The following is a 13,820-nucleotide window of genomic DNA, read 5'->3' on the forward strand; positions in this document are numbered from 1 at the left end:
GATGACAAAAAATATACAAAAAGCAAAATCAGCAAAATGGTTAAGAAGAATCAGAATATAAATGGAGAAAATGTCTCATTTAAAAACAAAATCAACCAAATGGAAAAGGAGATAAAGAAGCTAAAGGAAGAAAACAATACCTTAAAAATTAGAATATGGGAAGTAGAAGCTAATGGCTCTCTGAGACATCAAGAATCAGTCAAACAAAATCTTAAGAATGAAAAAATAGAAGAAAACATGAAATATCTGATTGGAAAAAAACAATTGACCTGGAAAATAGATCCGGGGGAGACAATCTAACAATTATTGTTCTACCTGAAAGGTATGATGAAAAAAGAGACTGGACAGTATCTTCCATGAAATCCTTAAGGAAAATAGCCCAGAAGTCCTAGAACCAGAGGGTAAAATTATCATCAAAAGAATCCATTGATCGCCCCCTGAAAGAGATCCCAAATAGAAATCTCCAGGAAATACTGTAGCCAAATTGCAGAACTACCAGTCAAGGAGAAAATACTGCAAGGAGCTAGAAAGTATCAATTCAAATATCATGGAGCTACTGTTAGGAGCATGCATGATTTTTCAGCTTCTACATCAAATGACAGGAGAAATTGGAATATTATATTCTGAACAGCAAAGGAGCTTGGACTGCAACCAAGGATCAACTACCCAGCAAAACTAAGCATAATTTTCCAGGCAAGGAGATGGACATTTGGTGAAATAAGTGAATTCTTGACCTTGCTGATGAAAAAGCCTGAGCTCAATGAAAAACTTGATCTTCAAATACAAAACTCATGAGAGACATAAAAAGGTAAAGGGGGAAAAAAACCCTTGTTAATCAATAAAGCAAATTAGTTCCATCCTTATACAGGGTTTTTTTGTTTCATATGTTTTATACATATATGTCAATCTTGAGAATAGTATAGATATTATGACAGTCGAAAGGGATATACATAGACTGTGGGTGTCACTATAAGATAACTTATATAATGATAAAAATATAATTAAGAGATATGAACAGATAGTTCTGGGAGAAGAGGCAAGGTAGTAGTAGAAAAGGGTAAGTTACATCACATGAAGAGGCATATTATTATAGTAGAGGGAAAGAAGGTAGGGAGAATTTCAGTATTTGACCTTTATTCTCATCAGATGTGGTTCAAGTAGGGAATAAAATACCCTGATAAGGATAGAAATCGAACTTGTCCTACAGGCAGTAGGAGGGGAAAGGGGGAAAAAAGGGAGGGGGGTGGTCAGAAGGGAGGGAAGAAGTAGCACAGGGAAAAAGGTAAGATAGGGGAATGGAATCAAGAGGGAGGTAAATTAAGGAAGGTAGCTGTCAAAACAAAACTCTGTTGAAGAGTGGAAGGGAGAAGGGAGAAATAAAAGCTTAAACAGGAGGGAAATAGGATGGAGAAAAAGACACAAAGAGTAATCATAACTATGAATGTGAATGGGATAAACTCTCCCATAAAACAGGCATATAGCAAAATTGATTAAAAACCATAATCCTACAATACGTTGTTTGCAAGAAACACATTTGAAAGAGGGGATACACACAGATAAAGGTAAAAGTCTGGAGTAGAATATATTGTGCTTCGACTAAAGTAAAAACCAACAAAAACAGGGGTAGTAATCCTAATCTCAGATAAAGCAAAAGCAAAGACAAATCTAATTAAAAGAGATAAGGAAAGAAACTATATCCTGCTAAAAGGCAGCATAAACAATGAAGCAATGCCATTATTTGATATATGTGCACCAAATGGTATAGGATACAAATTCTTAGAGGAGAAGTTAAAGGAATTATGGGAAGAAATAGGCAGCAAAACTACACTAGTGGGGGACCACAACCTCCCCCTCTCTGAACCTGGTAAATCTAACCTCAAAATAAACAAGAAAGAAGTTAAGGAGGTGAATGGAAATTTAGAAAAAGCAGATATGATAGACCTCTGCAGAAAACTGAATGGGGATAAAAAGGAATATACTTTTTTTTTCTCAGCTGTATATAGTACATTCTCAAAAAATGACCATGTACTAGGGAATAGAAACCTCACAATCCAGTGCAAAAAGGCAAAAGTAGTCAAAGCATCCTTTTCAGATGATGTAATAAAAATTATTTGTAATGAAAACCACAGAAAAATAAATTAAAAATTAATTGGAAACTAATTAATCTAATTCTAATGAATGAGTGGGCCAAAGAACAAATCATAGAAACAATAACTTCATTCAAGAGAATGATAGTAATGAGAAAACATACTAAAACTTATGGGATGCAGGAAAAGCAGTTCTTAGGGGAAGTTTTATATCTCTAAATGCTTACATGAATAAAATAGAGAAAGATGAGATCAATGGATGGGCAAGCAAATGGAAAAGCTAAAAAAGAACAAATTGGAAATCACCAATAAAATCCCAAATTAGAAATACTGAAAATCAAAGTGGGTAGAGGGCTGGAGCCAAGATGGAGGCTGGAAAGCAGGGACTAGCATGAGCTCCCCACCAAGTCCCTCCAAAAACCTATAAAAAATGGCTCTGAACCAATTCTGGAACTGCAGAACCCAGGAGCTTGAGCCACAGCAGGAGTGCTACCTGGCTCTGGGCCAGCTGTTGTAATGAGATCCCCACCTGAACACTCATATGTTGATAACTATGCATTGTATTTGGTCTGTAACTCAGGGTGTTGTTTTTTTTTTTTTTTTTCCGCTGAACTAAGTAAATGGTATTTATATGCTAGATTAAAGTAAGATTGTTAATCCCTTAATGTTGCTTTCCTTAGTAAATCAGATGAAGATGATCTGGGCTTCAGGGGCAGAGCCAAGATGGCAGCTGGAAACCAAGGACTAGCATGAGCTCCCTGCTGAGTCCCTCCAAAAACCTATAAAAATGGCTCTTAACCAATTCTAGAACTGCAGCACCCACAAAATAGCAGAGGGAAGCAGGGCTACAGCCAAGGACAGCCTGGAAGGTCGCTGGATGAGGTCTATCCAGCACAGAGCTGGGAGCAGAGCGGAGTGGAGTGGAGGAGAGCCCAGGGTGTGTGGCGCAGAACAACTAGACCAGGAGCCGGGCACAGCATGCCCTAGCGCCCTGAATCAGTGAGCTGCAGCAGTTACCAGATTTCTCAACCCACAAACACCAAAGACAACAGAGAAGGTTAGTGGGAAAATCTGCTGAGGACAGAGTGAAAAAAGGACTTCGAGGTTCGGCCACCAGCCTCGGGGCAACAGAGGTGGGGCAGCTATAAAAGTACAGCTGCAGTTGCTTCCAGCCCCATGCCCACCTGGTGGGAGGAATTAAGTGGCGGGTCAGAGCAGGAATGAAGATCCTGCTGAAAATCTAAGTCCAGTCTGGGTTGGGGTTCTTAGGGAAGGAGGAGTGCTGGTGTGGCAGAGCTGACACATCCCCCCAAGCTTGGAACATAGTTCTCTTAACTCTACAAGCAGTCGTACCCCACTGAAAAACTCAAGGGTCAAGTTAGTTGGCTGGGAATATGGCCAAGCAGTGAAAACACATCCAGATTCAGACTCAGACTTTGGATTCTTTCTTTGGTGACAAAGAAGACCAAAACATACAGCCTGAAGAAGTCAACAAAGTCATCGAGCCTACAACGAAAGCCTCCAAGAATAACATGAACTGGTCTCAGGCCATGGAAGAGCTCAAAAAGGATTTGGAAAAGCAAATTGGAGAAGTAGAGGAAAAATTAGGAAGAGAAATGAGAAGGATGCGAGAAAACCATGAAAAACAAGTCAATGACTTGCTAAAGGAGACCCAAAAAAATACTGAAAAATACACTGAAGAAAACAACATCTTAAAAAACAGACTAACTCAAATGGCAAAAGAGCTCCAAAAAGCCAATGAGGAGAAGAATGCCTTGAAAGGCGGAATTAGCCAAATGGAAAAGGAGGTCCAAAAGACCACTGAAGAAAATACTACTTTAAAAATTAGATTGGAGCAAGTGGAAGTTAGTGACTTTATGAGAAATCAGGATATTATAAAACAGAACCAGAGGAATGAAAAAATGGAAGACAATGTGAAATATCTCCTTGGAAAAACCACTGACCTGGAAAATAGATCCAGGAGAGATAATTTAAAAATTATTGGACTACCTGAAAGCCATGATCAAAAAAAGAGCCTAGATGCCATTTTCAAGAAATTATCAAGGAGAAATGCCCTGATATTCTAGAGCCACAGGGCAAAATAGAAAGTGAAAGAATCCACCGATCACCTCCTTGAATAGATCCCAAAAAGAAATCTCCTAGGAATATTGTCGCCAAATTCCAGAGCTCCCAGATCAAGGAGAAAATACTGGATGCCAGAAAGAAACAATTTGAGTATTGTGGAAACATAATCAGAATAACCCCAGATCTGGCAGCATCTACATTAAGAGATTGAAGGGCTTGGAATACGATATTCTGGAGCTCAATGGAGCTAGGACTAAAACCTAGAATCATCTACCCAGCAGAACTGCGTATCATGCTCCAAGGCAAAATATGGATTTTCAATAAAATAGAGGACTTTCAAGTTTTCTCACTGAAAAGACCAGAGCTGAATAGAAAATTTGAGTTTCAAACACAAGAATCAAGAGAAGCATGAAAAAGTAAACAAGAAAGAGAAATCATAACGGACTTACTAAAGTTGAACTGTTTTGTTTACATTCCTACATAGAAAGATGATGTCTATGATTCATGAGACCTCAATATCATAGTAGCTGAAAGGAACAATTCTGTGGGAGGAGGGGAGAGAGCAGGTGAGGGAGGAATGAGTGAATCTTGCTCTCATCAAATTTACCCTGAGGAGGGAATACCATACATACTCTATTGGGTATCTTACCCCACAGGAAAGAAGAGGGAAGAAGATAAAAAAGGGGGGGATGATGGAGGGGAGGGCAGATGGGGGTGGAGGTAATCAAAAACAAACACTTTGGAAAGGGGATAGGGTCAAGGGAGAAAATTCCATAAAGGGTGAAGGGTTGGGAAGGAGCAAAATATACTTAGTCTTTCACAACATGAGTTTTGTGGAAGGGTTATACATAATGATACACATTGCTTGAATTGCTTGACTTCTTAGGGAGGGTTGGTGGGAAGGGAAGAGGGGAGAGAATTTGGAACTCAAAGTTTTAAAAACAGATGTTCAAAATCAAAAAAAAAGTTTTTTGCATGAAACTAGAAAATAAGATACACAGGCAATGGGGAGCAGAAATTTATCTTGCCCTGTAAGAAAGGAAGGGAAAAGTGGATGGGAGGGGAGTGGGGTGACAGAAGGGAGGGCTGAATGGGGAACAGGGAAACCAGAATATACGCCATCTTGGAGTGGGGGGGAGGGTGGAATTGGGGAGAAAATTTGTAATTCAAACTCTTGTGAAAATGAATGCTGAAAACTAAATATGTTAAATAAATACATTAAAAATAAAAATAAAAAATAATAGACTAACTCAAATGGCAAATGAGCTCCAAAAAGCCAATGAGGAGAAGAATGCCTTGAAAGGCAGAATAGATCCCAGAAAGAAATCTCCTAGGAATATTGTCACCAAATTCCAGAGCTCCCAGATCAAGGAGAAAATACTGGAAGTAGCCAGAAAGAAACAATTTGAGTATTGTGGAAACACAATCAGAATTTTCCAAGATCTAGCAGCTTCTATATTAAGAGATTGAAGGGATTGGAATACGATATTCTGGAGGTCAATGGAGCTAGGATTAAAATGAAGAATCACCTACCCAGCAAAACTGATTATCATTCTCCAAGGAAAATACGGATTTTCAATAAAATGGAGGACTTTCCAGCTTTCTCAGTGAAAAGACCAAAGCTGAATAGAAAATTTGACTTTCAAACACAAGAATCAACAGAAGCATGAAAAGGTAATCAAGAAAAAGAACAAGAAAAAGAAATTGCAAGGCACTTAGTAAACGTGAACTGTTTTGTTTATATTCCTACATGGAAAGATGATATGTATGATTCATGAGACCTCAGTATTATGGTAGCCGAAGGGAATATGTATATATGTGTGTGTGTGTGTGTGTGTGTGTATACATATATATGTATATATATGTGTGTATATATGTGTATATATGTATATATATATGTGAGTGTGTATGTATGTATATATGTGTTTGTATACATATATATGTATATTATATATACCTATATGTATATAGATGTATATACGTGTGTGTGTGTGTGTGTGTGTGTGTGTGTATACAGAGAGAGAGAGAATGGGCACAGGGTCAGTTGAAGATGAAGAGAAGATATCTAAAAGAAATAAAATCAAATTAAGGGATGAGAGAGGAATATAGTGAGAGGGGGAGATAGGGGAGATAGAAGGGGGTAAATTATCTCGCCTAAAAGTGGCAAGAAAAAGCAGTTCTGTAGGAAGAGAAGAGAAGTCAGGTGAGGGGGTAATGAGTGAATCTTGCTCTCATCAGATTTGACCTCAGGAGGGAATACCATATATACTCAATTGGGTATCTTACCCACAGCAAAGAGGAAGAAGATAAAAAAGGGGGGGATGACAGAAGGGAGGGCAGATGGGGTTGGTGGTAATCAAAAACAAACACTTTCAAAAGGGGACAGGCTCAAGGGAGAAAATTCAATAAAGGGGGATAGGTTAGGAAGGAGCAAAATATAGTTAATCTTTCACAACATGAGTATTGTGGAAGGGCTATACATAATGATACACATGTGACTTATGTTGAATTGCTTGACTTCTTAGGGAGGGTGGGTGGGAAGGGAAGAGGGGAGAGAATTTGGAACTCAAAGTTTTAAAAACAGATGTTCAAAAACAAGAAAAAAGTTTTGGCATGCAAGTAGTAAATAAGATACACAGGCAATGGGCGTAGAATTTTATCTTGCCCTACAAGAAAGGAAGGGAAAAGGGGATGGGAGGGGAGTGGGGTGACAGAAGGGAGGGCTGACTGGGGAACAGGGCAACCAGAGTATATGCCATCTTGGAGTGAGGGGGAGGGTAGAAATGGGGAGAAAATTTGTAATTCATACTCTTGTGAAAATCAATGCTGAAAACTAAATATATTAAATAAAGAAAGAGAGAAAAATAAAAAAGAATATCAAAGCAGAGGTTATAAAATTAAAATCAATAATATTATTGAACTAATAAATAAAACTAAGAGCTGGTTTTATGAAAAAAGCAATAAAATTGACAAACCTTTGGTCAATTTAATTAAAAAATAAAGAAGGAAACCAGATTACTAGTATTAAAAATGAAAAGGGTGAATTCACCTCCAATGAAGTGGAAATTAAAACAATAATTAGGAATTATCTTGCCCAATTGTTTTTTTTATTATAAATTTCTTTATTTATGTTTAGTTTACCACACACGGTTCTACATAGTTTTGAGTTCCAGTTTTTCTCCCCTCCCTCCCCAAGGCAGCATGGAGTCTCATATAACTGTCATGTATAACTTCGCATTGAATTAATTTATGCACTAGTCAAGTCGTGGAGAAGAATTTTGACCAATGGAATGAATCATGAGAAAGAAGAAACAGAACCAAAAAACAGAAAAAAAAAACAACCCCAAAAACAAAAACAAAAGAGAAGCAAAAAAGGCGAGCATGTAGTTTGCCTCAGTCTGTATTCAAACTTCGCAGTTCTTTGTCTCGATGAAGATAGCATTCTCCATCGTGAGTCCCCTGGAGTTGTCCTTGCCCCTTAGGTTGCTGAGAAAAGCGCAGTATGTCAGGGTTGGTCCTCACGGAATCCATATATCTGTGGCTGTGCACAACGTTCTCCTAGCTCTGCTCTGCTCACTCAGCATTATGTCGTGTAGGATTTTCCAGGTTGTTATGAAGTCTGCATCATCCCCATTTCTTATGGCACAATAGTATTCCATCACCTTCATATACCACAGCTTGTTCAGCCATTCCCCAATTGATGGGCATCCCTTTGATTTCCAATTCTTGGCTACCACAAAGAGAGCTGCTATAAATATTTTTGTACATATGGGTCCTTTTCTCGCTTGTGTGATTTCTTTGGGATACAACCCTAGAAGTGGTATTGCTGGGTCAAAGGGTATGAAGATTTCTATAGCCCTTTGGGCATAGTTCCAAACTGCTCTCCAAAATGGCTGGATCAGCTCACAACTCCACCAGCAATGCAACAATGTTCCAATTTCCCCACATCCTTTCCAGCATTTATCATTTTCCTGTTTTGTTATTTTAGCCAATCTGACAGGAGAGATGTGGTATCTGAGAGTTGTTTTGATTTGCATTTCTCTAATCAGTAGTGATCCAGAGCATTTTTCCATATGCCTGTAGAGAGCTTTAATTTCTTCCTCTGAAAACTGCCTGTTCATATCGTTTCACCATTTCTCAATTGGGGAATGGCTTGTATTCCTATGTATTTGACTCAGCTCCCTGTATATTTTAGAGATGAGGCCTTTATCAGAGATACTAGTTGCAAAGATTTTCTCCCAATTTTCTGCTTCCCTCCTAATTCTTGTTGCATTGGCTTTTTTTGTACAAAAACATTTCAATTTGACATAATCAAAATTATCCATTTTGCATTTTGTAATCCTCTCTATCTCTTGTTGGGTCATGAATTCTTTACTTTTCCACAAATCTGATAAGTAAACTATTCCTTGCTTTCCCAAATTACTTAGAGTATCAACTTTTACTCCTAAATCATGAACCCATTTTGACTTTATTTTGGTATATGGTGTAAGATATTGGTCTATGCCCAGTTTTTGCGCTACCATTTTCCAATTTTCCCAACAGTGTTTGTGAAATACTGAATTATTAGCCCAGAAACTGGCCTCTTTGGGTTTATCAAAGAGTAGATTGTTAACTTGTTGATTTCACCTACTTGTGTACCTATCCGATTCCACTGATCCACACCCCTGTTTCTTAACCAGTACCAGGCAGTTTTGATGACTGCTGCTGTGTAGTACAGTTTAATATCTGGTGTGGCTAAGCCACCATCTCTAGCATGTCTTTTCATTAATATCCTAGATACTCTAGACCTCTTGTTTTTCCAAATGAATTTTGTTATTATTTTGTCCAGCTCAGTAAAAAAATTTTTTGGTAGTTCGATTGGTATGGCACTAAATAGATAGATTAATTTAGGTAAAATTGTCATTTTTATTATATTAGCTCGGCCTAACCATGAGCAACTGATATTTTTCCATTTATTTAGATCTGATTTTATTTGCGTGAAAAGTGTATCATAGTTATGTTCATATAGGCCCTGGGTTTGTCTTGACAAATAGACCCCCAAATATTTTATAGTGCCTTCAGTAACTTTGAATGGAATTTCTCTTTCAATCTCTTGCTGTTGGGCTTTGTCAGTAATATATAGGAATGCTGAGGATTTATGTGGGTTTATTTTATATCCTGCAATTTTGGTAAAGTTGTTTATTATTTCAAGTAGTTTTTTACTTGATTCTCTAGGATTCTCTAGATAAATCATCATATCATCTGCAAAAAGTGATAATTTAGTTTCTTCTTTTCCTATTCTAATTCCTTCAATTTCTTTTTCTTCTCTTATTGCTACAGCTAATGTTTCTAGTACCAAATTGAATAATAGGGGTGATAATGAACATCCTTGTTTCACCCCTGATCTTTTTGGGAATGCATCTAGTTTATCCCCATTACAAATAATGCTTGTCGATGGTTTTAGGTAGATGCTATTTATAATTTTGAGGAAGGTTCCACTTATTCCTATGCTTTCTAGTGTTTTTAATAGGAATGGGTGTTGTACTTTGTCAAAGGCTTTTTCTGCATCTATTGAGATGATCATATGATTTCTGCTAGTTTTGTTGTTGATATGGTCAATTACGCTAATAGTTTTCCTAATATTGAACCATCCTTGCCTTCCTGGAATAAATCCTACCTGGTCATAGTGTATTATTCTCATAATGAGTTGCTACAATCTTTTTGCTAATATTTTATTTAAAATTAGTGCATCAATATTCATTAGAGAAATTGGTCTATAATTTTCTTTCTCTGTTTTAACTCTACCTGGTTTGGGTATTAGTACCATATTTGTGTCATAAAAAGAATTTGGTAGGACTCCTTCTTCACCTATTTTCCCAAATAGTCTACAAAGTATTGGAATTAGTTGCTCTTTAAATGTTTGATAGAATTCACATGTAAAACCATCTGGCCCTGGAGATTTTTTCCTAGGGAGTTTGTTGATGGCATGCTCGATTTCTTTTTCTGATAGGGGGTCATTAAGAAATTTCACTTCCTTCTCTGTTAGTCTGGGCAGTTTATGTTTTTGTAGATATGCATCCATATCTCTAAGGTTGTCAAATTTATGGGCATACAGTTGGGCAAAATAATTCCTAATTATTGTTTTGATTTCCTCTTCATTAGAGGTGACCTCACCCTTTTCATTTTTTATACTGGTAATTTGATTTTCTTCTTTCTTTTTTTTAATCAAATTGGCCAAAGGTTTATCAATTTTATTGGTTTTTTCATAAAGCCAGTTCTTTGTTTTATTTATTAATTCAATAGTTTTCTTGGTTTCAATTTTATTAATCTCTCCTTTGATTTTCATTATTTCTAATTTGGTATTTAATTGGGGGTTTTCAATTTGCTCTTTTTCTAGCTTTTTCAGCTGTTTGCCCAGATCATTGATCTCCTCTTTCCCTATTTTATTCATGTAGGCATTTGGAGATATAAAACTTCCCCTAAGAACTGCTTTTGCTGCATCCCATAAGTTTTGGCATGTTGTTTCATTATTGTCATTCTCTTGAATGAAATTATTAATTGTTTCTCTGATTTGTTCTTTGGCCCACTCACTCTTTAGAATTAAATTATTTAGTTTCCAATTAGTTTTTAGCTTATTTTTCCATGGTGCTTTATTAAAAATGATTCTTATTGCATCATGATCTGAAAAGGATGCATTGACTACTTCTGCTTTTCTGCACTGGATTGTGAGGTTTTTATGCCCTAGTACGTGGTCAGTTTTTGAGTATGTGCCATGTACTTTTGAGAAGAAAGTATATTCCTTTTTATCCCCATTCAGTTTTCTCCAGAGGTCTATCATATGTGCCTTTTCTAAAATTCTGTTTACCTCCTTAACTTTTTTCTTATTTATTTTGAGGTTAGATTTATCAAGTTCAGAAAGGGGGAGGTTGAGGTCTCCCAATATTATAGTTTTGCTGTCTATTTCTTCCTGTAACTCCCTTAACCTCTCCTCTAAGAATTTGTATGCCTTACCACTTGGTGCATATATGTTAAGCAATGATATTGCTTCATTGTTTATGGTGCCTTTTAGCAGGATATAATGTCCTTCCTTATCTCTTTTAATTAGATCTATCTTTACTTTTGCTTTGTCTGAGATTAGGATTGCTACACCTGCTTTTTTTACTTTAGCTGAGGCACAATATATTTTACTCCAGCCTTTTACCTTAACCCTATGTGTATCCCCTGTTTCAGATGCGTTTCTTGTAAACAGCATATTGTAGGATTATGGTTTTTAATCCATTCTGCTATCTGCTCCTGTTTTGTGAGAATGTTCATCCCCTGCACGTTCAGGGTTATGATTTCTATCTGTGTCTTTTTCTCCATCCTAATTCCCCGTATTTATGCTTTTATTTCTCCCTTTCCCTTTCTCCTCCTCAACAAAGTTTTGCTTTTGACCGCCACTTTCCTCAGTTAACCCTCCCTCTTTATTCCCCTCCCTTGTCTTACCGTTACCCACTTGCTACTTCTCCTCTCCCTTCTTTTTTTTTTATGCAATTTATTTATTTAACATATTTGGTTTTCAGCACTGATTTTCACAACATTTTGAATTACAAATTTTCCCCCCATTTCTACCCTCCCACCCACTCCAAGATGGCTTATATTCTGGTTGCCCTGTTCCCCAGTCAGCCCTCCCCTGTATCACCACCCTCCCCTCTCATCCCCTTTTCCCTTCCTTTCTTGTAGGGCAAGATAAATTTCTACGCCCCATTGCCTGTGTATCTTATTTTTTAGTTGCATACAAAAACTTTTTTTGTTTTTGAACATCTGATTTTAAAACTTTGAGTTCCAAATTCTCTTCCTCTTCCCTTCCAACCCACCCTCCCTAAGAAGTTGACGCAATTCAACCTAGGCCACACATGTATTATTATGTATAACCCTTCCACAATACTCATGTTGTGAAAGGCTAACTACATTTTGCTCCTTCCCAACCCATCCTGCTTTATTGAATTTTCTCCCTTGACCCTGTCCCCTTTCAAAAGTGTTTGTTTTGAGTACCTCCACCCCCATCTGCCCTCCCCTCCATCATCCCCCTGCCTTTTATTTTTTTTTTTTATCTTCCTCCCTCTTCTTTCCTGTGGGGTAAGATACCCAACTGAGTATGTATGGTATTCCCCCTCAGGCCAAATCTGATGAGAGCAAGGTTCACTCATTCCCCCCTAACCTGCCCTCTCCCCTCCTCCCATAGAACTGCTTCCTATTGCCACCTTTATGCGAGATAATCCACCCCATTCTATCTCTCCCTATCTCCCTCTCTCAGTATGTTACTCTCTCATCCCTTAATTTCATTTTATTTCTTTTAGATATCTTCCCTTCATCTTCAACTCACCCTGTGTCTGCTCTCTCTCTCTTTCACACATATATATATATATATATATATATATATATATATACACATATATATATATACACATACATACACATACATACATATACACATAGATACATACATACATACACATTCACTTATATATATACATAAACATATATATATATATACATATATATATATATATATATATATATATATATATATATATATATATATATATATATGCATATTCCCTTCAACTACCATAATACTGAGGTCTCATGAATCATACTCATCATCTTTCCATGTAGGAATGTAAACAAAACAGTTCAACTTTAGTAAGTCCCTTGCAATTTCCGTTTCTTGATTACCTTTTCATGCTTCTCTTGATTCTTGTGTTTGAAAGTCAAATTTTCTATTCAGTTCTGGTCTTTTCACTGAGAAAGCTTGAAAGTTCTCTATTTTATTGAAACTCCATATTTTGCCTTGGAACATGATACTCAGTTTTGCTGGGTAGGTGATTCTAGGTTTTAATCCTAGCTCCATTGACCTCCGGAATATCGCATTCCAAGCCCTTCGATCTCTTAATGTAGAAGCTGCCAGATCTTGGGTTATTCTGATTGGGTTTCCACAATACTCAAATTGTTTCTTTCTGGCTGCTTGCAGTATTTTCTCCTTGATCTGGGAGCTCTGGAATTTGGAAACAATTTTCCTAGGAGATTTCTTTTTGGGATCTGTTTGAGGAGGCGATCGATGGATTCTTTCAATTTCTATTTTGCCCTGTGGCTCTAGAATATCAGGGCAGTTCTCCTTGATAATTTCCTGAAAAATGGCATCTAGGCTCTTTTTTTGATCATGGCTTTCAGGTAGTACAATAATTTTTAAATTATCTCTCCTGGATCTATTTTCCAGGTCAGTGGTTTTTCCAAGGAGATATTTCACATTGTCTTCCATTTTTTCATTCCTCTGGTTCTGTTTTATAATATCCTGATTTCTCATAAAGTCACTAGCTTCCACTTGCTCCAATCTAATTTTTAAAGTAGTATTTTCTTCAGTGGTCTTTTGGACCTCCTTTTCCATTTGGCTAATTCTGCCTTTCAAGGCATTCTTCTCCTCATTGGCTTTTTGGATCTCTTTTGCCATTTCAGTTAGTCTGTTTTTTAAGATGTTGTTTTCTTCAGTGTATTTTTCAGTATTTTTTTGGGTCTCCTTTAGCAAGTCATTGACTTGTTTTTCAGGTTTTCTCGCATGCTTCTCATTTCTCTTCCCAATTTTTCCTCTACTTCTCTAACTTGCTTTTCCAAATCCTTTTTCAGTTCTTC

This window comes from Trichosurus vulpecula, chromosome 5 (genome assembly GCF_011100635.1).
Source record: "Trichosurus vulpecula isolate mTriVul1 chromosome 5, mTriVul1.pri, whole genome shotgun sequence".
Classification (NCBI taxonomy): domain Eukaryota; kingdom Metazoa; phylum Chordata; class Mammalia; order Diprotodontia; family Phalangeridae; genus Trichosurus; species Trichosurus vulpecula.